Here is a 27617-nt window from a genome sequence, read left to right on the forward strand (position 1 = left end):
AAGCAGGATGGAGAGCTCATCCTTCCAAACCCTAAGGTGAGGCTTCACGGGGAATCGTGGAGGAGGTATCGTGGAGGGTTGGAAGGGAGTGGGAGGCTTGAGCATTGTTCCACAGTTGGTAATACTCCCTTTTCACGCACAGGAGGGTATCCAACGAGCCAGGGAAGCCAGAATAGAGGGGCCCTTCCTGTCCATCTTCAGAGTTCTGCGCCTTCGACGCAGCGCCTCCGTGGGAACCAGGTGAGCGTTACAATACTAGAATATCGTCGATGTACACTAGAGCACAGACATTAATCAATTCCCGTAGGACATCGTTCATGAAGTATTGAAATGCTGCAGGCGCGTTGCAAAGGCCAAAGGGTATTACTTGATATTCGTACAAGCCGTATTTGGTGCGAAAATCGGTTTTCCATTCGTCCCCCTGTTTTACGCGAACAAGGTGATAGGCCCCCCTCAGGTCTAGTTTTGTGTAGATTTGGGCATCTTTGACTTGATCAAGCAATTCAGGGATCAGTGGCAAGGGGTAGGGTTTTTTTACGGTAATCTGGTTCAGTGCGTGATAGTTGATGCACGTTCTCAAGTCCCCCTCCTTTTTCGGTACGAAGAATAGAGGACTGGCTGCTGGAGACTTCGAGGGACGGATGAACCCGTTGGCCAGGTATTGGTCAAGATAGGCCTTCAGGTGCTGGTTTTCTGGTTCCGTGAGTGCGTAAATTCGCCCACAAGGGATTTGTGCACCGGGTATCAGGTCAATTTGGCAATCGTATGGTCTATGCGGTAGCAGGGTATTAGCCTGTTCTTTCTGAAAGACATCTTGAAAGTCCTGGTATTCACTTGGTAGCGTGCCGATTGCCACAGTCGCAAGCGTGGAGGTTCTGGTGTCTATTGGTTGTTTCTCTTGGCGATAACATGTGTGGGCGCAAGTCTCGGGAAAGGCCAATTCTTTTGCTCGCCAATCGATTCGAGGATTGTGAGCTACCAACCATGACATTCCCAAAATCAACCGGAACTGTGGTGCCTTAATGAGGTCGAAAACGATAGATTCTTGGTGTCCATCCTGGCACAGAAGGGTTAAAGATGCAGTGCATTGGGATACTGGACCAGAAGCTATTTCCGTGCCATCGACAGTGGTAACAGTGTCGGTGGTTGATTTAGGACGTAACGGAAGCCCCATCTTTGCCGCAAGATCCTGGTCGATGTAATTCCCAACGGCTCCACTGTCAATGCATGCTCTTACTGCGTGCATCCGAGATGGTTGTTGGTGATTGATCAAGACCACAGAAATGGGAGGTCTGTAGTTCACTTTCTTCGCTCAACAAGTGGACCCCTACACTTGCCGGGCTGGGGAGTTTCCAATTAATTGATGGTATCTTCCTTGTCCGTGGCCCCTACCGTCCTCCTCGGTGGCTTCACAGGGCACTCTTTAAGGAAATGACCTGGCCTTCCACAGTACAGACATAACTGCTGCGGTCTCCTTTTATCCCTTTCCGCTTTAGACAAGGGGGGATCTGACCCCCTCGATGTGCATTGGTTCTCCTGAACCTTCCGTTGTGCGGGCAATATTGTCCTTTGAACACACATACATAGGGCGAGGTTCTGGTCTGGTTCGATCTGCTCTTTGGTCCTGCAACCTATGAAACAGTTGAACAACAAGGTCAATGAATTCTGAGCAGTCTTTCGGGGGGTTCACTACTTGTGCGAGAACATCCTTGAGCTCCCCACGCAACCCCTGATGACATAACGTGGTTCTCTTCTCCACTGGCCATTCTGCTTCAACAACGAGTCTATTGAAACTGGCTATGTATGTTAATAGGTCTTGATTCCCTTGGAATAGGGACAGAAGTTTGTTGTCTAATGCCTGCCCATGAGTACAACGGGCAAACAACTTTTCCATCTCCTGCTGAAAGCCCCTGAAGTAATGCAGCAAAGGATCATCTTGGGCCACAAAGGGTACAGACCAGTCCGCGGCGCTACCACTCAGGTAGGATAGCACAAAAGCGACCCATGATTGGTCATTCGGAAAGGCCCCTGGTCTACAAAGGAAGTGCAGGTGGCACTGGTTCATGAACATTGCAAACCTCTTGGGATCTCCCGTAAATCGTTCGGGCGGGGCCAAGGGAACTGCCCCAGGAAGGGTTATCTGAACGGGATTGGCTGATGGTGCTGGCGTCGAGGGCACGCTTCCCGGCAATGATGCATGCCCTGCTTGTGACTGGAGAAATTGCCGATTTAAATCCTCAGTGCGTTCTTTGGCTACTATCAGCTCTCTCCTCAGGGTGTTGGTCTCCTGCCTGGCTGCATGTACTTCGGAATGTAGCTGCCCCAACATGTGGGCTAACTGGTCGGTTTCTGACGTTTCCATGACGCCCAGGTGGATTTTGATGTGCGGCTTTATGTTCTGTAACGCTCACCTGGTATCCACGGGGACGTCACTCAGCCTGTTCTGACCTCTTACGACCTTGAACCCTTCCCTGGAATCTACTCGACTGGAGACTGGGCCTGAAACACAGGATTGGCAGAGTTTAACTCCCTATTGTCTCTGTGTGCTTGAACCCCTTTTTCCCCAGGGTCCAACCCCTCCCTTTGCTCCACAGCTCACCTTGTTTTCTTGGAAAGTGTGCTCTCTATCCTGCTTTCAGCGCAGGGGTGCGTTGATTGATGCAGGCTTCTTGCTGCCTAGTTACTTCACTGGCAAGAGTCCGACAGGTAAGTATAATGAGTCTTTTGAACAGTTCCCTAACTTCGTTCCTTTCCTTCCTTAGATGATGGCGGTGTCCGGGGATGGCGACGTGCTGCTGAGATGAGTAGCGCTGAAGGTGAGTGACAGCGCGATGCGCGATGCAACCCTTTCGTATTTGTATTGAACTGAATTCTTTTTCTGTGTCTTTTAGGTGCCGCAACGTTTTCAGCGTGGATGCCGGTTATGAAGAAGAAATGCAGTGAGTAAGCGCGGTATGCGGCGCACTAGATGTTTCCATGCTAACCTGGAGTGTCTTTTCCCTCTTGCAGATGGATGAGACGTTCCGGAGACAGAGTTCCCCCAGAGCGGCTGGGATTCAGGTAAGCGTTTGAAGCTCGTACAGTCTTTAAAAAATAAGCAAAGATTTGCTGAATGCTTACTAATGCCTTTTTTCTGTTCTTTTCCCTTTTCCTTAGGAAGCGGCGTGCCGGATGGGAATGACACTGCCGAAGATGCCCGCAGAACAGAAGAAGCGGTGAATGATGGGCAGAAGCGCCGCAAAGTAAGCCTGTTCCTAACGGTGTTCTTGTTCTTGCAGGAGCTGAGCGCAGAAGAAAGATGCAGGCCTACTGGAGACCGATCCGAACACGGTGAGTGTCACGCTGCAGGTGCAGAAAACACAAAGCATGTTTCTCAGCCTGGGCGTGGCTTAAATAGTCTCTGGGTATCCCAGGTGTCTCTGGGCTGAACCACACCCAAAAGACTAGACTGCACATGCAGTTCTGGGAACCGAAATATGTGGGGGCATCCATCTTGTCCCCATAAATGCACTACAAGTGCAATCCCCAATGTTATCCTATGGGAGTGAGTGAGTCTGGTGCCACAACCGCCAAGTCTGAATCCAAGTGGGTCTTTGGAGGGATGGAGAGGCCCTTGAGGGCCATGTAGGTGATTGTGGCTGGCTCCAGCCTGACATCTTGTAGGGCTGGGGACATGAGGGGCAGGAATCATGACAGTAATTCGCAGCTGTAACCCGGACTCTGAGGCACCTTCGGGACAGAGGAAGCGTTGGCCCCAGGCGTGGAGGCAGTTGCGAGCCCCTTGGCGGATGCAGAAGCTTGTCGGCGCCAGGATAAGGAGGCTCACTGCGGGAGCTGTGGAACGCCCGCTAGTGAAGGCAGAGGCGCGTGTGGACGCCAGCTGTGAGTTGGAGAGGGCTCGCCGGGAGGAGGTTCGCCCCGGAATGAGAGGTTCGAGAGGCGGCAGGTGGAGTGGCCCGACTTGAGCCCGGGTGGCGGAGGGAGTACGGGTGGCCTGGTCTGCACCGAAAGAAGGAGGCGGAGTGGTGGAGTGCAGCCTGGCTCTTCGGGAGGCAGATCGGAGCCCGGGTGGACCCAGCGCACGGACAGAGGGTGCCCAGCGAGTGCCGGCGGGGGCTGCGGGAGTGGAGACGGACGCAGCCTGGAGGAGGAGCATCGCGCAGCGCTTGCCGCACCTGAGGCGGCACTGCGCGGAGCAGTGGCGGGCCCCGTGCGGGAGCAGTGGGCGGCCCGCGGGTCTCTGGACATCGCTGGACCGGCGCCTGTCCCCTGCGGAGGGGGGGCAGCCCAGAGGATGGCCCCGCATCGGGCATTGGACTGGCCTTCTTGGGGGCCGGCTGGTTGGATTCCCCCGGACATTGGGGAGAGTGCCGCCGAGCGGGAGGGGGGGCAGCTGCGGCAAAGTCTCCTGAGGGAGCCCTCTCTTGAGAAACTATAAGGGGATCAGCCCTAAAAGAGGCTTCCAGCTCCCCGTCCCCTGGGGCCTGTCTGCGTTCCTGGCCTCCTGGGTGGGACGTGTGCGAGGGCTTTGCACAGTTTGGAAGGGCCTTCCATGGACTGCCATTGGATTGGTGAGTCTCCCGGTGGCGCACGAAGGGGGGACCAGTAATCTGGTAGGCCAAAAGAGCCCAGCAATTGTGGACAGAGCATAAGAAGGGAATCTTTGTCATCTCCCTGTGAGCGTGTGGTGAGATAGGTGGTGTATTACGCAGTCAACCCCCCCATCAGTATGACCACGAAAATCAAGGGGAAAGGCGGCAGGGCGCAGTCGGCGCTTGGAGAGACCCCGCGTACCCTTCCTACCATTTGGCAGCTGCAGGAGGCGAGGGGCTTGGCCAGGTCTGCGGGGGAGGACCCGCTAAGGAGTGTCTCACCAGCAGAAGTGGATAGCACAGCTACGATGTCAAGGCAAGATTTCAGGGGGGAGATGCACACTCTGCACACTAGCATAACAAAGACTTTTCAGGAACAATTTCAGCTCCTTAGGGCCGACCTAAACGCAGCTATGGGGGAAATAAATCACGAGCTGTGGCAGCAGGGTGAGAGAACTGACCTCCTGGAGAGAGGCTTGCAAGAATTGGATAAAGAAGTGACGGCCAGTAGTGAAGCAATTGAGAGGCTGGATGCAGCCACACACAATCTGGAGATCCAAATGGAGGACATGGAAAATAGGTCCCGTCGAATCAACATTAGAATCAAAATGTTTCCGGAAACAAAGGAGTGGCCCAATCGATCTTCGCAGAGCTCTTGGGGATCTCGCCCCTGGAGGAGATTGAGCTTGAACGCATCCACAGAGTGGGCAGAAGTAACGCAGGTCTCAATTAAGGCCCAGGGATGTCTTGGCGGCATTCACTAGGTATGCCCAAAAGGAAGCAGTCCTTCGGGAGGCAAGGAAACAAGAACCAATCAAATACCAAGGGCAGCGCATAGCCCTGTTCCAGGATCTAGCGAGCAGCACGCTCACGAAGAGGCGGCAAATGGGTCCAGTTCTCAAAGCTTTGAATGAGAAGGGGATCAAGTACAGATGGACATTTCCATTTGGTCTCTTCTTCGAGTGGGAAGGAGCCCAGAGACGAATAACTACAATACAGGAAGGAGCGAGCATACTGCACCTGGACTTGGAGGACATTCCCACAAGTTCGGGGAGGAAAGGGGCAGTAACTGGTCCGGAATCAAGGTCTTGGGCCTGGTCAACAGTGGGAGAGAAGAGAAGGAGGGCTAAGATACCCTATGGATAGCAACAAGAAATGATCGGGGGAGGCGGGAGGGTCTGCGCAAGAAGGACCCTGAATTCCAGTTTGCTTTAAGGGTGGTGGGCCACTAAAGGGCGTAATTGGCGGGGAGGGGGGAGCATCCATCTATGAATCAGAAAGGGTGGGTATACCCGAATAGGAGGGAGAGGGGGAGGCGGGAAGGGCATACTCTTTGGGAGCGGGGCGGTTTGGGGGGAGGGAAGGGGCAAAGGGCAGAGGAGGGGGGTGCATGGATCATGGCCCAGTGGGCAGAGGTTCCACTCAATGACACGAGAGGCAAGAGGGGTCCAGGGGGGCACGGCTGGAAAGCATCGCCGGTTGGCGACTCAAGCAGATGGGGGCAGCGGGTGATCTCAGGGTATTCAGCTTGCCGAACTATTTCACCCCATGCTTAAGTTGCTAACGCATAATGTGAGGGGCTTAAACACCCCTCTTAAGAGGAAAAAGCTAGAATTATTTACAAGAAAAGAGAACCCAGATATTGAGGGGCTGCAGGAGACATACTTTAGACCTAAGGACCAGGGGCGCCTTACATTACGGGGATTTGACCAGATCCTGCATGCTTCAGGGGGGACTAGGACAGGGGGTAGCGTTAGTGGGTCTCAGGATCTCTGAGATTATACGGGACAAGGAGGGCAGATACATAATAGCTATAGGGTTATACCAGGGCAGCCCTTATACTGTAGCAGTAGTCTCTGCACCGAATACGGGCTGAGAGCATTTTCTGAAGCGAGTCCTGAGGAAGCTAGAGGACAAAGCCCAGGGCCAAATCATCTTACTAGGTGAGCTCAATATAGCCTGGGAAAAAGACCGGGACATGTCAGGGCACCATGATAAGGGAGGGGGGGGGAAGTGATGTCTGCGGACTTAAAAGACAGGATTCGTGGAGCAGGGCTGAGGGACGTGTGGCAGGAGATTAAGGGGGAGGAGGAAGGTTATACCTTCCTGTCAGGGGTCCACGGATCCCAATCCAGAATCGACTACATCTGGGTATCCTCGGGTTTGATGGGCCGGGTACGAGAGGTGGTGACGGGCCCTATTGGCATAGCGGATCATAAGGTGGTGTCTGTGGTGTTGGACCTAGGGCCCAGGGAAAGAGGGCTTTGGGCGTGAAGGTACCCAGGATATCTCCTTAGGGACCCGATAGTCAGACAGCAGATTTTCTTCCTCATCAACCAAAGGGGGGACACAAGAGAAGAGGTCAGATGGGACGCCTTTAAGGCTACACTGAGGGGGGGAACTAATTGCGGCAGCAACTCACAGGGAGTGGCAATTGAAAGCGCCGGAGGCGCGACTGGAAGAGGAAGTTGAATCAGCGAGGCGGAAGGCGGGAGCGACCCCGTCTAGGCCCGCCATGAGGGAATATCGCAGAGCATTGGGTCAGTTGGAGGTGCTTAGAACCAAGAAGGCTGAGGGGGCTCTTTTGAGGGTGCGCCAACATTTCTACGCCAAGGCACATAAAGCAGATACTCTCCTTGCGCGGTTATTAAGGAGCGAGATCCAAAAATGCGATCACGGCTTTAAAGACAGGATCTGGGAAAAGAGTAACAGAGGGAGGGGAGATACTTGAGGCCTTGGTGTCTTTCTACGAATCTCTGTACACGTCGCAGGCCCCTCAGGGTAGTCTGCAGGATGAGTTCCTAGATAAGGTTGAGTTGGAACGGCTTGTGAAGGAGGCTGCAGAGGGGCTGATCGGGGAGATCAGGGAAGAGGAGGTACTGAAAGTGATCAGGGGTCTTCCTCTGAATAAAGCGCCAGGCCCGGATGGCTATACTGCAGCTTTTTATAAAACTTTTGCAAATGTTTTGGTCCGGCATTTAACTTCCCTCTTTAACACATTCGGGGCCACAGGGGCAGTAGCTCCCTCCATGGAAGAGGCTAGACTGTCTCTTATCTTGAAGCCCAATAAGAATCCGGAGGAGCGAACGTCCTACCGGCCCATCGTGTTGATTAATATCGACACCAAGGTCTTCACGAAGGTGTTGACGGCCAGGCTGGAGGGCTTCCATCCGGACCTCATCCATCCGGATCAGGCGGGGTTTATAAGGGCCGGCAGACAGCAGACAACATACGGAGGGTGGCACATCTGGTGGAAAAGTCTCATAGAACGGACACTCCCGCGGTCCTTCTGTCTCTGGATGCAGAAAAGGCTTTTGACCGTGTAGAGTGGTCCTTTCTATTCAAGGTGATGCGGAAGATGGGCATTGGTGGAAACTTTTTACGTATGGTGCAGGCTAACTACCAAACACCTAGCATAAGGATAGCGGTAAACGGAGCTATGTCCAGGTCCTTCAGAGTGAGCAGGGGTACTAAGCAGGGCTGTCCCCTGTCCCCTATGCTTTATGCAATCTATCTTGATCCCCTCTTGCAGGCAATTAGGGAGGTAGAGGGTATTAAGGGTATTCCATTCGGGGGAGTTGAACATAAGGTAGCAGCATTTGCAGACGACCTCCTGTTGACTTTAACGGCCCCAGTAGAGTACATCCGGGCATGTAGGGAATTGTTGGAGACCTTTGTTGAGGCTTCTGGCCTCAAAATTAACCTTGCCAAATCGGAACTCTTGAGCCTGACTATAAAGGGAGAGGAGCAGGAAATCCTGAGGGGGGCTACCCCTTTCTTCTGGAGCCCGGGGGGAATCCGATATCTAGGGGTGAGGATTACTTCCACTCTGGCAGGCTGATCTCAAGCTAATTACCTACCATTGCTAAAGGACATTGAACGGGATTTTCGCAGGTGGAGGAGCCTCCCGATCTCATGGTTAGGCAGGGCGGTAACGAAAAAAATGGTAACTCTTCCGCGCCTGTTGTATCTCTTCCAGGCAATATCGCAGGCAGTCCCCACAGATTTCTTTAAGAAACTGGATTTGTTAACTAGAGATTTTGTGTGGGAAGGGAAGAAACCACGGGTCAGTAAGCAATTGTTGATGGCCTCGAAGCAGGAGGGGAGTTTGGCACTGCCTAACTTTCAGCGATATTACGAGGCGACGCAACTACGGGTCGTCAGGGATTGGCTGCGGGAGGGAGAGGTCACACAGATTAAGTAATGGGTGGCAATGGACAGAGCAGTGGCGCACTGCAGTTTGGCTGAGGTCCTGTGGCTCCCGAAACAGCATAGGCCCAAGCATGGGAGAACTGGGACAAGAATGTGACTGGTGAAGAATAAGGGTATCACGACTTTTCCCTCTCCCTTTACACCTTTGTTTCGCAATGGAGAGTTCACCCCAGGGATGGAACGAGGCGCCTTTAAGCAATGGCAGGAGGGTGGATGTAGGTGGCTGGGAGATATGTTCAGGGGGGGGGAAGATTTCTCCTTTGAGGAATGTAAGAGGGAGTTTGGAGTGAAGGAGGGGGAGAGGCTCGGGTACGCGCAGTTAGGCCACTGGGTTATGAATCCTGTGAACAAACAAGCTGCAACAAGGGAGAAAACGCATTTTGAGAGGTTTCTCCTCTCAAATGATGGGTCCAAAGGTCTGATATCCAATTTATACAGGATTTTGGACGAATTGGAAGGCAGAGGCCCATGGAAGTATATGCAGAGGTGGGAACAGATCCTGGGTAGGACGATTGAGCGGGAGGAGTGGGAAAGACTATGGAGGAAAATCCCCAAACTGGGTAAAGCCTCTCAGCTGCAGGAAATGTGGTATAAGATTCTGTTTGGGTGGCACTATACACCGGCCCGTCTTAAGGAGATATACCCTAATACTGTCAGAATCGGAAGCTACCACCCTCGAATGCTCCTCACCTAACTCCTTAGAGGAATCCTCCTGGGTTGATGTCTTTGGTCTTCTTCTCCCCTCCTTCTTGATCTCCTGCGGTTCTTCGTTCGCATTAGTGCTCTTCCTTTCCTTCTTTTCCTTCTTGCGCTCGTAGAGATAGGGACGAGCTCCGCTTGAGCTCACCCTGACAGTGGTAGGAACAAGCTGTCGGGTGGACCCAGGGGAGCTAGTCCCGTAACACCAGGGAAAAAGCCAGTTATGGCAGAAAAAACCCTGTAGATGGCGAGCCCCTGCTGACAGGGAGTGTGTCAGAAGTGGAAGAGGCTGTTGACTTGTATACGGTAACCGTACTTGAATCCAAGTATTTCCAGACGAGGTAGACTGGTGTCGAGAAGGATTGGGCGAGAGTCCACTGCGATCCAAGGAGGGCAAAGCGGAGGCTGCACAAGAGCTGTCAGCAAGGAAGGTGAGTCTATACTGCAGGTAAGAGTGAGAGAGTGGAGAATGAGAGAGCGAACAGGCGCGGGAGAGTCCACTGCGATCCAAGGAGGGCAAAGCGGAGGCTGCACAAGAGCTGTCAGCAAGGAAGGTGAGTCTATACCTCAGGTAAGAGTGAGAGAGTGGAGAATGAGAAAGGGAACAGGCGCGGGATCGGGCAAGGAAGGGAGAGAGCGTGCGGGAGCAAAGGCGGGCGAACAAGCGCCAGAGAGAGAGAGAGAGAGAGAGAATGAGAGAGCGAACACCGGAGAGCGAGAGAGAGAGAGAGAGAGGAGAGGGAACAGAAGCGGGATCGGGCAAGGAAGGGAGAGAGCGTGCGGGAGCAAAGGCGGGTGAACAAGCGCCAGAGAGAGAGAGAGAGAGAGAGAGAGAGAGAGAGAGCCAACACCGGAGAGCGAGAGAGAGAGAGAGAGAGGAGAATGAGAGAGCGAACAGCAGCGGGATCGGGCAAGGAAGGGAGAGGGCGAGCGGGAGCAAAGGACAGCCTTATGTACGGGCACCCGTACAGAAGGAAAGAGCCTAGAAACAGGGAAAGCCTAAGCGGGCTGAGTACTAGAGAGGAAGCATCCAAGGACCAAGCTCAAGGAGCGGCACTACAGGCGAAGTTAGAGAAAGGCTGACAATGCGAGTTGCAATGCACAGCGTTGTGGGCGTGGCTGCCTTTTAAAGGAAAAGGACCAAAAAGACTAGAACGGTAAGGACCGCAAGGAGCCTAAACTAGCCTCCATCTTTTCCACAGTGTCCAGGGTCGCGTTGTGACAGTATGCCCCCTTCCCAGCCGGGATCCCCCGGGCTTACCCGGATGACGGCGGTGAAAAAGACGTAACAAGCGAGGGGCATGGATGTGGCTTCTAGGTTCCCAGGTACGCTCTGCAGAGGAATACCCCTTCCAATGTACCAGGTACTGAATAGTACCATGTCTGTAGCGAGAATCCACCAGCCTCTCCACCTCGTATTCCTCAGGTTCTGGGTTATCTGGAATTGATGAGCGTGGCACTGTCCGACCATGCAGGTCCGATAGATAGGCCTTGAGAAGGGACGAGTGGAACACTGGATGGATGCGCTTCATACTGTGAGGAAGTTTCAGGCGAAAGGCCACCGGATTGATCTGTGAGGAAATGGGGAAAGGCCCAATGAATCTGGCAGAAAACTTCCCTGGGTGTAACCAGCGTGGCAAGAATTTAGTGGACAACCACACCTTAGTGCCGATCGTCCATTTGGGGTTCGGAGATTTCTTCCTGTCGGCGTACTTCTTTTGGAGCTCCCTGCTAGTCTCCAAGTTCTTCTTAGCCTCCCCTTGTATACGTCTTAGTTCACTAAGCCTTTGGTCAACCGCAGGGACAGCAGTCGATGGTATTCCGACCAAGGGGATATGCATGGGATGAAAGCCATAGGAGAAAAAGAATGGACTCGTTCCTAAGGAAGAGTGTACTGTGTTATTGTAGGCGAATTCCGCTGTGGAGAGAAAAGACCTCCAACTCTCCTGTTCTTGACCACAGAACCAACAAAGGTATTGCTTTAAAGTGGAGTTCAGATGCTCAGTTTGTCCGTTACTCTGGGGGTGATATCCAGAAGAGAGAGCTCTACTGATCCCCAGAGTCTTGCACAGTGTAGACCAGAAACGAGAAGTGAATTGAGAGCCTCTGTCGGAAACAATAGTTTGGGGTAGACCGTGAAGCCTAACTACATCTCTCAGAAAAACCTCTGCCAATTCCGGAGCCGATGGTAGGCCAGGTAGAGGAGAAAAGTGTGCCATCTTACTTAGGGAATCTACGGTAACCATGATGGCGGTAGAGCCCCTAGAGAGAGGAAGATCCACGATAAAATCAGTAGAAATGTGTTCCCAAGGACGTGTTGGCAAATGTCCTTGTTGAAGGAGACCCAAAGGGCGATGCGTAGAGGGCTTACTGGAGGCGCAAATAGGACAGGTGGCTACATAAGCCTTTACATCCTTGGCCAAAGTGGGCCACCAAAAATACCTTGATACCAAATCGGTCGTGGCTCCTTGCCCCTTGTGGCCAGCAGAAGGTAGATCGTGACACCAAGACATTGCTTGAATTTGAAGCTCCTTAGACGGAAGGAACATGGTGTCCTTGTAAAAGTACACTGTTCCTCTCTTCTCCAATGAAGACAGACGGTCGTTGGGTATCTGGGTAGAACCAGTTGTACGTTCAACCTCTTGTAAAAATGAATTGACCGCTCCTAATATCTTCTTTCCCGACAGGATCTCCTCAGACTTGATTCCGCCTACTGGGCATTCTTCTCCTAGGCTCCGGGATAAGGCATCTGCCAACACGTTCTCCTTCCCTGGAAGATACGTGATGTCAAAGTCAAACTGGGAGAAGAAATAAGCCCACCGGGCATGTCTGGAATTGCGACACTCCATATGTTGGAGTACCTTAAGGTTCCGATGATCCGTTCTCACCAGAAACGGATGGGCAGCCCCCTGTAACAGGTGCCTCCACTCAACACAAGCCTGGCGGATGGCCAACAATTCCCGTTCCAACACCGAGTAGTTTCTTTCACTCGGGGTGAGAGTCCGGGAGTAGTACGCCACCGGGTGTTCGATACCATCCTTACCGGACTGTAATAAGGCTGCCCCTATGGCACCTCCAGAGGCGTCCGTTTCGACCACAAAGGGAAGGGACTGATTGGGTTGAACGAGGATGGGCGCAGTGGTGAAGGCTTCCTTAAGTACTTGAAAGGCTCGTTCTGCCTTCGAACCCATACAAATTCTTGACCCTTCTTTAGTAAATTGGTAATAGGTAGAACGATCTCCGAGAAATTTGGGATAAAGCATCTGTAGAAATTCGAGAGACCCAAGAACCTCTGTACATCCTTAGGGCTGCTGGGAGTGGGCCAAAGAAGTACCGCCTTCACCTTCTCGGGATCCATCTGAACTCCTTCTTTGGAGAGAATAAATCCTAGGTAGGGAACAGACGAGGATTCGAAGATGCACTTTTCTGGCTTTAACAATAGACGATTCTCTTGTAGTCTTCTTAACACCTGCTCCACGTGTCTGTGATGTTCGGCCGGAGAGGAAGAGAAGACAAGAATGTCGTCAAGATAGACTACTACAAAAGAATAAAGCAGGTCTGAGAAAATCTTGTCCACAAACCGTTGCAAAACCGCCGGAGCGTTTACCAGTCCGAAGGGCATCACTCGATATTCGAAGTGTCCCAGAGAAGTTCTGAAGGCGGTTTTCCACTCATCTCCCTCCTTGATTCTCAACAGATGGTAGGCACCTCGAAGGTCGAGTTTGGTAAAAATGTTTGCCCCCTCAACAGCTTCCAACACTTCCTTTATAAGAGGCATGGGGTATCTGTCTCTTATTGTCAAACAGTTCAAACCACGGTAATCAATACACGGTCTCAATTCGGAGGTCCCTTTCTTGGGTATGAAGAACATAGATGCTCCGGCAGGGGAGCGTGACTCTCTGATGAGACCGTTCTGAAGATTCGCGTCCAGATATTCCTTAAGGGCCCTTCTTTCCGGGAGAGACATGGGATACATTCGGCCGAAAGGGACAGAAGCACCTGGTTTTAATTCAATGGAGCAGTCTTCCGGCCGATGAGGATGTAAAGAGCGCGGTAATTCGTCTTCAAAAAGTTCAGCGTATCGTTGGTAGCAGAGCGGCACCATCTGCACCACTGAGGCGGACTTGGGAGTGGGGATTCCCTTACCAGGAACCTGATTGGTCTGGAGAAGGCAGGAAGAAGTGCAGAATAATGATGAAAAGCTGATAGTGTTGGCTGACCAATCTATAGTAGGATTATGCTTACGTAGCCATGATATACCCAGTATTATTGGGAAGTGTGCAGCTCTTATCACATCGAAAACAATCTGTTCTTGGTGTTGAAAAAGAAGCATAGTAGCGGGTATGGTTTCTTGTACAATAGGCCCGGAGGAGAGTGGAGTTCCATCCACTCCTTCTATGGGCAAGGAACTGCTCTTCTGCAAAAATGGCACCCCCTGATCTTGAGCCCATTGGACATCGATGAAATTACCCGCAGCACCGCAGTCCAACATAGCCAAGACCTCTACGGTGGGATTGGGCTCGAAAGTGAGATGAATGGTGAATACCAGCAATCTATTGTCATCTTCGATAGCCTTCTGACAAGTAATGTTGCAGGGATTGGTCGTCTCTGCTCGGTTCTTATCCCTGCTCAAGACCGAGGAAAAGCGTTTCCCGAACGTCTTGGAGGTACTTCGGGGCAATTCCGGAGCAAATGCTTAGAAGATCCACAGTACATGCAGAGACCCAGATCTCTACGTCTCTTTCTCTCCTCTGGAGTCAGGGGGCCTCTAGTAGTCCCGATCTGCATCGGTTCTTCAGTCTGGTGCCGATTTGGAAGAGGAACCGGAGTAGTGCTGGCAGAAGGAAGGTTTCGGAACCTCCTCCTTTCTTGTCTTCGCTCTTGAAGTCGGTATTCCAGATGAAGAGTCAGGGTCACTAGTTCTTGGAAGGAGGATGGACGAGCCACTCTGGCTAGTTCGTCTTTGAGATCGTCATGGAGTCCCCGGTGAAAGAGGGTTTGTTGAGCAGAATCAGGCTATCCTGCATCCTTTGCCAGTCTGATGAAAGCAGAAGCAAAAGTTTGAACATCTTGATTCCCTTGACGAATGTCCAAGAGGGCTTCATAAGAGGAAAACAGAACCTCAGGTCTGTCGAATCTGACTCTCATCTGCTGGGTAAACAGGGAATAATCGTTGACAGCTGGATCGGATTGGGATATCAACGGGGTGGCCCAAGCCAAGGCGTTTCCAACGAGATTAGCAACGAGGAAACCAACCTTGGACCTGTCTAGTTCGTAGGCCTTTGGTCTAAAAGTGAAATAGACCATGCAAGCATCCAGGAATTCCTTCAAATGCTTCGGATTGCCATCATATTTTCCAAAAGAGAATGACTGTGGAGGCAAGTCGCCCCGAGTATCATCTCGTACTGCGATCTGTGCCGTAGACTGACATTTTCGGTTTGGAGATTCTGTACTTCAGTCTGAAGGCCTTGGATTGCAGCTACCATCTCCTGGAACTGTTCTAGGGAGGCCATTTTGACTTGTTGGCGTTGCAAACTGTCAGAATCGGAAGCTACCACCCTCGAATGCTCCTCACCTGACTCCTTAGAGGAATTCTCCTGGGTTGATGTCTTTGGTCTTCTTCTCCCCTCCTTCTTGATCTCCTGCGGTTCTTCGTTCGCCTTAGTGCTCTTCCTTTCCTTCTTTTCCTTCTTGCGCTCGTAGAGATAGGGACGAGCTCCGCTTGAGGCCACCCTGACAGTGGTAGGAACAAGCTGTCGGGTGGACCCAGGGGAGCTAGTCCCGTAACACCAGGGAAAAAGCCAGTTATGGCAGAAAAAACCCTGTAGATGGCGAGCCCTTGCTGGCAGGGAGTGTGTCAGAAGTGGAAGAGGCTGTTGACTTGTATACGGTAACCGTACTTGAATCCAAGTATTTCCAGACGAGGTAGACTGGTGTCGAGAAGGATTGGGCGAGAGTCCACTGCGATCCAAGGAGGGCAAAGCGGAGGCTGCACAAGAGCTGTCAGCAAGGAAGGTGAGTCTATACTGCAGGTAAGAGTGAGAGAGTGGAGAATGAGAGAGCGAACAGGCGCGGGAGAGTCCACTGCGATCCAAGGAGGGCAAAGCGGAGGCTGCACAAGAGCTGTCAGCAAGGAAGGTGAGTCTATACTGCAGGTAAGAGTGAGAGAGTGGAGAATGAGAAAGCGAACAGGCGCGGGATCGGGCAAGGAAGGGAGAGAGCGTGCGGGAGCAAAGGCGGGCGAACAAGCGCCAGAGAGAGAGAGAGAGAGAGAGAATGAGAGAGCGAACACCGGAGAGCGAGAGAGAGAGAGAGAGAGGAGAGCGAACAGAAGCGGGATCGGGCAAGGAAGGGAGAGAGCGTGCGGGAGCAAAGGCGGGCGAACAAGCGCCAGAGAGCGAGAGAGAGAGAGAGAGGAGAATGAGAGAGCGAACAGAAGCGGGATCGGGCAAGGAAGGGAGAGGGCGAGCAGAAGCAAAGGACAGCCTTATGTATGGGCACCTGTACAGAAGGAAAGAGCCTAGAAACAGGGAAAGCCTAAGCGGGCTGAGTACTAGAGAGGAAGTATCCAAGGACCAAGCTCAAGGAGCGGCACTACAGGCGAAGTTAGCGAAAGGCTGACAATGCGAGTTGCAACGCACAGCGTTGTGGGCGTGGCTGCCTTTTAAAGGAAAAGGACCAAAAAAGACTAGAACGGTAAGGACCGCAAGGAGCCTAAACTAGCCTCCATCTTTTCCACAGTGTCCAGGGTCGCGTTGTGTCAAATACCTCTGGGATCTGCTGGAGAGGGTTTGGGGAGGAGGGAATGGCGCAGCACATCTGGTGGTCATGCACAAAAATCAGGTCTTTTTGGATGGAGGTTCAGAGGGCTCAGGAGCAAGCATTTCGTCCGGGAGGCAGCAGGCTCCCAGAGGAGATCCTGTTGGGGGTAAAGCGGACTACGGGGAGAGTTTAAATCCCAGGGGAAGGCAAGAGCAATTCTGACATTGGCTGCTATGTCAGTGATAGCACAGAGATGGAGGAGCGGGAGGTACCGGTTCTCCCAGACCTGTTGCGGAAGCTTTGGGAGATCGTGGCTCTCGAATGGGCATCATACGCGAAAGACAACAATTTAAGGTCTTTTGCGGGGGACTGGGAGGAAACCTTGCTATTCCTCAAGGAGGACTTTCGAATTGGCTAGCGGCCCCAGCGCCTGCGTCTACTTGACTTGCAGTAAGTGTTGGCGGTGGATTCATGAAGGTAGTGGATCATGGTCAAGGAAGAGCCATGCCAGGGAAGGGAGTGCGGGGGCTGGGAGGGGGGACATCACTTCTCTGTTATTTGCTGGACACTTGGGTGTATTGGTTCTTGGTTGCAATGGACAATGGACACGGCGCAGCTGCCTTTGGGGGGGTAGATGGGTTGGGGGGGAGTTGGGAAATGTTCTTTTATTTCTTTTTGTGTTGTAAAACCAATAAAAAGAAGTTACAAAAAAAAATGTTGGACCATGGGTGCGTTTTCAGTTTTATTTTTCAAACAACTTCTGTGTTCGAATATCCTTGTTTTCACTTTTCTAGTGGTTTTTCCTACATAAGGTAAGCCGCATTTACAGCGGATAAGGTACACAACATGATCGGTATTACAGTTCATGATTTTCTGTTTCCATGGTCGGCCCGTGCCAATATCTACATCTGTAGTCTTGGTGGTGAGTTTGCATATCCCACAAGTCCCGCATGGGTGGTGTCCTACAATAGGGGTCATGGTTAGAGGAACAAACTGGATTCCCATTTTTCAAACCATGTTCTTAAAGGGCTCTATATTTTCCATAGACTTCATCCCAAGGATGGAAAATGGGATGTGGTTATAGCTACTTTCATGCCCATGGATGTTAGGAAACTGCTGGTAATTGCTTTCTATCTGAGGCTCCTATAAGGGCATCAGAATTGAATGGTTGTCTAATCTGGTGGGGTCGCCAACTAGTACCAATTGGGTCACATCCCACTACTGACACCATATGTATTGAAGGCATGATATCAAAGTTATTTTTAAACTTAATTTATTATGTGCTTGACAAGGCAACAGGGACAATCAAATCAGACCAATGTACAGGGCGGTATGAGATTATACAGTTGCAATTTTACATAAATGTGTCACATCACAGTGTTTATGGTTAAATATGGCATTAGTTCATGAGGCTCTGGCTGGCTTCTGCCACCACAAGAGAGTCAGAGGGGCACAGGGCGCCTGGTGAATCAGTGACATGCCCTCTCTCAGCAGTCAGTGTTTGCAGGTATGTCTGGAAGGATGGCCAAATGTCCTGGGGCAAGCAGCCGGAAGGTTGTAGGGAGATCCAACGCTCCTCCGTGTCTGACGCCCAAGTTAGATCACGGAGCCACTGTGCCAGAGTGGGGCAGAGGGCTGAAGCAGCAACAATAGTATACATTGCACTGCAAGGAGCATACAGAGACTGGAAAGCTGACAGCTGGCCCCATGAAGCGACAAGAATTCATGGAACAAGCTAATCATGGGGTCCGGGTCAATAGTTTGCCCAAGCATCACAGATATAGCCATACAGACACCCACCCAGTACTCTGAAAGTTTGGGGCATGCCCAAACCATGTGGAGATAACCTTCATTATCAGTGTGGCACCTGGGACAAAGGGGTGAATGGTCCTGAGACATGAGGTGAAGCCTGGCAGGAGTGTAGTGAAACCTGTGTAATACCTTGAACTGGATTAGGCGAAACCTTGCATTTAGGGACACATCACAGGCGTGTCCACACATGAGCTCCCACCTTTCTTCAGTTATATTGGTTCCAAGGTCCCTACCTCAAGCCTCACGGAGCCTAGTGAGAGGTTTGTTAATCTGGTCTTGAAACTGCCTACACAATTCGACACTGCACCCACAAGTACCGTTTTTCCCAACACTAGTGTTAGCAGTGGCTCGTCCGGAGGCTGCGCAGGAAATTCGGGCTACATCTTCCTAACAGCACGCTGTAACCCAACATATTGTAGCCATCTGGAGGGAAGCCCACTCAGATGTCTCCACAAATCAGACCAGTTCACAAATTAACCCTGTTCGTACATATCACCAAGGGTGGAGCAGCCGTCAGCAACCCATTTGGCCACCGCAGCTCTGCTTATCGTGGGGAACCCAGAAATGAGATTCCATAGCGGGAAGTCCTTGTGGAATGGGTGGGGAGCACCGATCTGCCTCCTTATTTTATCCCATGCCAGTGCAATAGTGGCCGCTGGTCTGGGGACTCCAGAGGGGGCAGGGCCAGAGAGCAGAGCTCATTGGGTCCGGTAGCAAGTCGTTCAATTTTCACATGTGGAAGCGGCGGGCCCTCAGCCGACCAGTATGTTGCATAGTGGGCCTGAGCCGGAAGTCAGTATATCTCGAAGTCATGGGCCACGAGGCCACCTTGGCTATGTGATCTCACAAGAGTGGACCTGTTATGGCTGTTAATGGGGAACCAGCCTATTTAAATGGCGTCCCTCAAGTTAAGGGATGAACCGACAATAGGACCTTCACAAAATCACAAGGGTATATGAACAAGGCGTCTCCTACCTGGTCTTCGGAGGATATTCGGAGGAAGGGAGTGATTCACCTGACACCCTCTCTCGGCGCTGACCAGTCGGCGCAGAGTGAAGACGCCAGGGAAACCCTCAAGGGGGAAAAAACCCTCGCTGATGGAGTCCAACGGAGGAGGAGCTGGACGGGACAGGATACAGATGCGTGTCTCCGTAGAGTAGGTTTGGCGTCTTATTCCTTTGTGTTGAATTCAACGTCACCTTCCCTCAACTGTCCGTGTCGGCTAAAAATGAGAGGGGAGAGGTTATACCTGATAGAAAGGTAGGTGAGAAAGGAAAGTAGGTTCAAGAAAGTGGAACCTACCCTAGGAATCAGACTGTACGGAGACGTGGAGAGATTGGATCCCACGTGCAGGACGAAGGTAAATATCTATGTGAAAACAGACACGTTGGTAAATGAATGCAGTTTCAAAGAGAGAGAGTATTGCGATTACGGTCTATCTTCCTTCCCGTACCGTAATCCCGACTGGGTATTGGAACAAGTATCTGAGGGCAATGATTTGGATTCCAACCGCAGTGGCAGTCGGGAGGTGTGGTCCGTGTGCGTGCAAGACGCAGGTTGAGCTGTGCAGAGAAAACAGAGGAGAGGGTAAACAAACGCTAGTGGAGGGAGTATATAATGGATGACTGATGAAGAATGCTGCCTACTTAAAGTGGAAGGGTCCCGGAGGTTTCCGTGTCGCGTTGAGCTATCAGAGGGCTGGCCCAGGAGTTCTGGGGGGTGAACATGAGGGTTCCTAACGAAAGGGAGTAAAGAATAAAGGCAGTGATATAAAGTCCTCTTTATATTCGGCGTCCGTGAAATCTAGAAGCGATACTCGCGAAGCGTGGCTTCTGTGTACAGTAGCAACGCGATGCTGTGATGGATCCAGGACCGGAAATACGTTCCTGTGATGAATGGGAGGAGCTTGGTCTGCGGTCTCGCGAAACACTGCACTGTCCACCGGTAAAACCCCGGCCATCTTGGATTGGGGAGTTTGGATATTCGAGATACTCCGCCAACGGCGCCAGAATGACCATCTGCCGAAAATACTATGATTGTTCGTAACAGTATGCCCCCTCTTATACGCGACAAAGCCGGGTTTACCAAGATCATTCGGCTGGGGAATAACCCTTCCAGTCTACTAAAAACTGTAACCTCCCTCTACTGTAGTGGGAATCGCAGATTCCGGACACCTCATATTCAGGGCCGGTGTCCGTAAGCACTGGAAGAGGATTTTTAGTGGTTTGTAAATGGAACTCATTCCTTATGTCTGGTTTCAACTGAGAAACAAGAAATGTGGGATGTATGCGTTTCCAGGAGTATGGAAGTTTCAATTGAAAGGCTGCCTGACCTTTTCGTTTGACAACTCTAAAAGGGCCGAAATACTTAGGGGATAACTTAGAGGTGACCAGTCTCTTAGGGAGGAATTTATTTGATAGCCACACTTTGTCTCCCACTGTCACATCTTCCACGTCCACGTCCTCTACCTTACGAACTCCTATGTTTCCCACAGACTCACGTTTCCACACACCCACATTACGTAGCCCCCGAGGCTTACCTCTGGGCGCGCAGACAAGGCGACACCAGTGCACTCGTAATGTCAGGGGGGTCCATGGCAGACTTGGTGTCTATCGCCCTTCTCTCCGTTGGCAATGTAATTGGAGGTTCCCATTTGGCCACAATTACCGTTGCCCATGTGGACCTGATCGTCACGTGAGGAGACCAAACGCAATCGGTATCACGTGACGACCCCCACGCCTCAACGTTCCTTGTTGAACATCACGTGACTTTCCCCAATGATTTAAATGCATTCAGAAACACCGACACGGTGCTTCACAGCTGGTCTTTCTCTTGGACATTGCTACGCTTTGAATCTACCAGGAAACCTTTGGTTACTCGACAACGGTTTTGCTTAATGGATTGCTTTCTCTACGCCCTGAACTTGCTTCGAACACTATTGGAACTTTTGGTTACTCGACAACGGTTTTGCTTAACGGATTGCTTTCTCTACGCCCTGAACTTGCTTCGAACACTATTGGAACTTTTGGTTACTCGACAACGGTCTGCCTAACGGAGTGTTTTCTTAACCCTGAACTTGCCTTGATTAGCTCTGGAACTCTTGGTTTACTCGACCACGGCCTGATTAACGGATTTTCTCCACAAACCACGATTCATTGGAACTTGGGCCTATGGCCTTTCACTAGGCGTTCGCCTGATCAATCCCAGTGCTTACCGTCATCAACCAGAGGTTGTGGAAACCTATCCTAACCTGAGTTCAGGCCCAACCACTCTCCTTCCTTTCCGGGTGGACCCACAGTACACATACAGTGCACATAGGTAAGAACTTTTAGTTTCTATTTCTAGATACCCTGTGAATTGCATTTCGCCCTGTACTAATCCCTCCTTGCCTTACAGCGCTCAAAGGGTCCTTCCGGCAGTTCCTGACTCAGCCTCGACGAACTACCACACCTGTGGCTCCAAGGATTGCACAGGCAGTATTCATATAATTGCCTGTGTGGTACTTGGGGAGGGAGGTGGCACGACCGGCAACTTTCCCGGTTCGTTCGGACTGTGAATCCCTCCACCAGGGACCCTGCGACTACGTTAATGCAGGCCCTAGAGGCCCTTAGGACCGATATGGCCACTGCCACGACCGCCATTCACCAGCGCCTTGATGCCCTCCAGAGTACACGTTTTCCCTTGCCCGGTGATGACGATGAACCCGGTCCTGCCTCTCCAGCCCAGCCTGCCCGACTTCAGCCCCCGTTCCCGTTCCCACTCCAGTGCTGCTCCCGTTGACCCCCCCTCTTGCTGCTCCAGAACGCTTCCAAGGTGAACCCCGGAAATATTGCACCTTCATAAATCAGTGTAAATTACACTTCTTATGCAAACCTCAAGCTTTCCCCGACTCAGTCACTAAGGCCGCTTTCCTTCTGTCTCATTTGTCCGGGGTAGCTGCCACTTGGGCAAATCCATTGTTGGAAAACGGTCACCCTGCCTTATACGATTTCGATCTGCTGGTCGCAGAAATGGCAAAGGTATTCGATACCCGTTACAAGGCCCAGGCACGGGACATGGAATTACTTGATCTCACACAGGGTAGGCAAACACTGATAGACTATATCACCCGTTTTAACCAATTGGCCGCAGAAACTTCTTGGCCAGAGGAAAAAAAGGTGATCGTTTTCTACCGGGCCTTGTCCAATGCCATAAAGGATGCTCTGTCGGTGGTCCCTGCTCTGCCTTCTGTTTTTTCGGATTTAGTTGATCTCACACAGCAGTTAGACGCCCGCAGATCCGAGCGGAAGACAGAAGCGACATTTACTAGTCACTCTTCCCCGGCCCCTCCATCTACCAGTCCCGAACCCATGCAAATAGGCGGGGTCCGCAGCCCAATAACACCAATTGAAAGGGAACGTTGGAGGACAGGTAACGCTTGCTTTTATTGCGGACTCAACGGGCACTATGTGAAAGAATGCCCTCGACGTCCCAGAAACAAGAATCCGCTTTTTCAGAAGGCTCGCCCATGAGAGAGGGGGCAACGGCGAGCCCTTCATTGACCCCCACTGAACCCGCCTTTGGTCCAATCAGACCCATAGTAGTGCAGGCCTTATTAAAACCAACCAGGGAAATCACACACACTGTCTATCCTGTGATCGATTCAGGGGCCACTGGCTGCTTCATGGACATCGCTTTAGTCCATAGTCTTAACCTACCGCTAATCAAAAAGGAGCATCCTGAGCCCGTACAAGCAGTCGATGGCACGTCCCTGACTTCTGGCCCGATCAGACATCAAACTGCCCCCCTTCAGGTGGTAATACAAGGCACACATAAAGAGACTCTGTCATTCGATCTCATCACTACACCGCAGTTCGGTATCATTCTAGGTATCCCCTGGTTGAGGCAACATAACCCTTTGATCAATTGGGGAACAGGTCACGTGTCGTTTGAGTAGGAGTTATGTCAACATTTTTGCCTGATAGAATCAGACTCCCTTGTCTCTCCTGCCACGATTCTTGGCGCCATGGCCTCCTCCCGACTCACTGATGACACAGCAGAGGTTACCACATTACATACCGTAGGGGCCATCTCGGTTAGCATCCCTGTTGAATACCAAGATTTCCACATGGTTTTCGATAAGGCATCCACGGAGGGTTTGCCCCCGCATAGGGCCTACGATTGCCCCCATACCAAAGGGGAGGATTTACTCGTTGTCACCTTCCGAGGAACAAGCCCTGAAGGATTACATACAGCAGGCTCTGCGTTTAGGTCATATCCGTCCCTCCTGTTCCCCGGCTGCTAGCCCCATTTTCTTTGTGCCAAAGAAGGAAGGTGATCTACGCCCGTGCGTGGACTATAGACGGTTGAATGCCATCACCATCAAAAACAGGTATCCTATTCCACTCATTTCTACGCTGTTAGATAAGTTAACAGCCGCCTCTATCTTTACTAAGTTGGACCTGAGAGGGGCATACAATCTGATCCGTATGCAGCGGGGGGACGAGTGGAAAACGACCTTTTGTTCACGACAGGGGTTGTTTGAGTACACTGTGATGCCCTTTGGGCTCTGTAACGCTCCTGCCACATTCCAACGCTTCATCAATGATGTATTATCTGACATTCTTGATGTATTCGTGGTGGTCTATTTAGATGATATCTTGATCTTCTCATCCTCTCTGGAAGACCATATCGGGCATGTAAGAGAAGTACTCTCTCGCCTCAAGAGAAACGCTTTGTTCGCCAAACCTGAAAAGTGTTTATTTCATTCTCAAGAAGTAGAGTTCCTGGGTTTTCACATTAAACCCGGTGGGTTGACCATGAATCAGGCAAAAGTACGTGCAATCATGGAGTGGCCTACCCCCGTCAACCTCAAACAACTCCAATCGTTTCTCGGTTTTGCCAACTTTTACAGGCGATTCATCGCCGGCTTTTCTGCCATCGTTTCTCCCCTGACCGCCCACACCAGCCCTCATGTCCCCTTTATCTGGACACCTGACCACCAAGAGGCCTTTGAGGCACTCAAGTCTAGGTTTGTTTCTGCCCCGGTGCTACAACACCCTGATCCGGAGGTGCCGTTTGTTGTAGAGGCGGATGCCTCCTCTTTCGCGTTAGGCGCTATTCTTTCTCAACCTTGTTCTGCTACTGGGCTTTTGCATCCTATAGCTTATCATTCACAGAAATTCTCGACAGCCGAGTCCCATTATACCGTAACAGAAAAAGAACTGTTAGCCATTAAGGATGCACTTCAAACCTGGCGTCACCATCTCATGGGGGCAAAGCATCAAACGGTGGTGTACACAGATCATAAAAACCTGCTGGATCTTGCCTCTCTGAAATGTGTGAACAGTAGGCAGGTGCGTTGGCATTTATTCTTCGCCGCATTCGATTTTGTGGTAAAGCATAGGCCAGCTCTCGCTCATGGTAAAGCGGATGCACTTTCACGTTCTCCTGGGGGAGTATCGCTTTCCACGTTTCCGGACACATTATTGGGAAAGGGCCATGTCATCTGCCTATGTAACCCGACCCCAACCATGCTTACCACGATTAAAGATTGGACCTGCCAACACCCGCACATACTCACTGAATGGGACATTACACTCCAGGAGGGACTGCCATTCATTCAAGGGAAATTATTCCTCCCGACTAGCGATGTACGCAATCAAGCACTTGCCTGGTCTCATGATGCTGCCATCAACGGACATCCAGGGCAACAACGTACCTTGGAGTTATTACGACGTTGGGTTTGGTGGCCATCAATGAGAAGGGATGTAGCGAACTATGTAAACACCTGTGCGATCTGTGCCCAATGTAAAACACGCAGGGGACGTCCTTTGGGTTTGCTCCAACCTCTACCTGTTCCCCCCAAACCATGGCACACAGTCTCTATGGACCTTATCACAGACTTATCCCGCAGACAGGGGTATGATACCATCTGGGTCATCGTTGATTCTTATACTAAAATGGCCCGTTTCATTCCCTGCACTGACATGCCATCAGCTCCGACCTTGGCCCGTTTATTTTTTAGGTCTGTCTTTTGTCTTTTTGGCCTCCCACAAGTCATCATATCAGACCGTGGAACTCAATTCACGTCCTGTTTTTGGCATTCTCTGACCAAGCTCCTGGGTATTGATGCCCGCTTCTCCTCGGCCTATCACCTGGAAAGTGATGGACAGACGGAAAGGGTGAATCAGGCTCTAGAACAATATTTGCGCTGCCTGACCCTTCAGTATCAAGATTACTGGTTCGATCTGCTCCATCTCGCTGAATTTGCCTACAATAATGCATGGCACTCGGCCACCGGCTTTTCTCCTTTCTATTCCATGTATGGCCAACACCCACACACCCTTCCACTTCCGGACTTTCCTTCTGCCACCCCTGCTGCTACTGCTTGTGCCCGCGATCTAACTAAGGTTCATGCCCAAACCATGATCCATCTCTGTGAGGCACAGACGGCTATGAAGAAGAAGGCGGACAGGAAACGAGCAGTAGCACCTGTGTATCATGTAGGGGACCGGGTTTGGTTGTCAACTCGCCACTTACACATCCCGGGCTGTCGCAAACTTCTGCCTCGTTTTGTCGGCCCCTACAGAATTGCTAAAGTCCTGAACCCTGTTGCCTTGCGCCTTGCTATTCCATCTGCTTGGCGTATACACCCGTTTTTCATACTTCCCTCCTTAAACCATACCTTGCCCCTACCCGGGTTCATACTCCTCCTGCTCCTGTTTCAGTCTCCGCACCCGATGTCTTTGAGGTCAGTGCCATTTTGGGTTCCCGTCTGCACAGAGGTCGGCTCCAATACCTTGTGGACTGGTTGGGCTATGGTCCGGAGGAGCGCTCTTGGGTTCCATCTCGGGACGTCCAGGCCCCGCTTCTTGTTGCGCGCTTCCATAAGGACCATCCCTCCTGCCCACGAGGTCATGGGCCTTTGAGGGGGGACTCTGTTACATCTTCCACGTCCACGTCCTCTACCTTACGAACTCCTATGTTTCCCACAGACTCACGTTTCCACACACCCACATTACGTAGCCCCCGAGGCTTACCTCTGGGCGCGCAGACAAGGCGACACCAGTGCACTCGTAATGTCAGGGGGGTCCATGGCAGACTTGGTGTCTATCGCCCTTCTCTCCGTTGGCAATGTAATTGGAGGTTCCCATTTGGCCGCAATTACCGTTGCCCATGTGGACCTGATCGTCACGTGAGGAGACCAAATGCAATCGGTATCACGTGACAACCCCCACGCCTCAACGTTCCTTGTTGAACATCACGTGACTTTCCCCAATGGTTTAAATGCATTCAGAAACACCGACACGGTGCTTCACAGCTGGTCTTTCTCTTGGACATTGCTACGCTTTGAATCTACCAGGAAACTTTTGGTTACTCGACAACGGTTTTGCTTAACGGATTGCTTTCTCTACGCCCTGAACTTGCTTCGAAAACTATTGGAACTTTTGGTTACTCGACAACGGTTTTGCTTAACGGATTGTTTTCTCTACGCCCTGAACTTGCTTCGAATACTATTGGAACTTTTGGTTACTCGACAACGGTCTGCCTAACAGAGTGTTTTCTTAACCCTGAACTTGCCTTGATTAGCTCTGGAACTCTTGGTTTACTCGACCACGGCCTGATTAACGGATTTTCTCCACGAACCACGATTCATTGGAACTTGGGCCTATGGCCTTTCACTAGGCGTTCGCCTGATCAATCCCAGTGCTTACCGTCATCAACCAGAGGTTGTGGAAACCTATCCTAACCTGAGTTCAGGCCCAACCACTCTCCTTCCTTTCCGGGTGGACCCACAGTACACATACAGCGCACTTAGGTAAGAACTTTTAGTTTCTATTTCTAGATACCCTGTGAATTGTATTTCGCCCTGTACTAATCCCTCCTTGCCTTACAGCGCTCAAAGGGTCCTTCCGGCAGTTCCTGACTCAGCCTCGACGAACTACCACACCTGTGGCTCCAAGGATTGCACAGGCAGTATTCATATAATTGCCTGTGTGGTACTTGGGGACGGAGGTATTCATATCTGCACGACCAGCAACTTTGTAACACCCACTTGTATTGGGGGGGCTGGAGTTCGATGCTTATCCACTTGTATCTTGCTTTTGAGTTGTGCCTCTATCAAGGCTTCCCTTGCCTCTTTCTGTCCTTTCTGAATGATGTCTATCATCCCGTTGATGTCCTGAAAGGATGACGGAGAAGAGGAAAGTGGTGTGAATACCGAAGGGGGAAATCCGTAGGTACAAGAAAACGGGCTGAGGCGTATTGCTGAATGTGGGGCATTGTTATACGCAAATTCAGCCAGGGGTAACAGACTCTTCCAATTATCCTGTGCGGCTGAAATGTAACATCTGAGATAGGCTTCCAGGGTTTGGTTGAGTCTTTCTGTCTGTCCATTTGTCTGGGGATGGTACCCAGAACTTAGAGCTCTGGAGATTCCGAGGATATGACATATCTGTTTCCAGTATTTGGATGTGTACTGAGAGCCTCGATCGGATATGATGACTTCTGGAAGTCCATGCAGAGAAAATATACGATCCATGAATACCCTAGCCATCA

The sequence above is a fragment of the Ambystoma mexicanum genome, chromosome 10, assembly GCF_040938575.1.
Source record: "Ambystoma mexicanum isolate Mex_15411 chromosome 10, UKY_AmexF1_1, whole genome shotgun sequence".
Classification (NCBI taxonomy): domain Eukaryota; kingdom Metazoa; phylum Chordata; class Amphibia; order Caudata; family Ambystomatidae; genus Ambystoma; species Ambystoma mexicanum.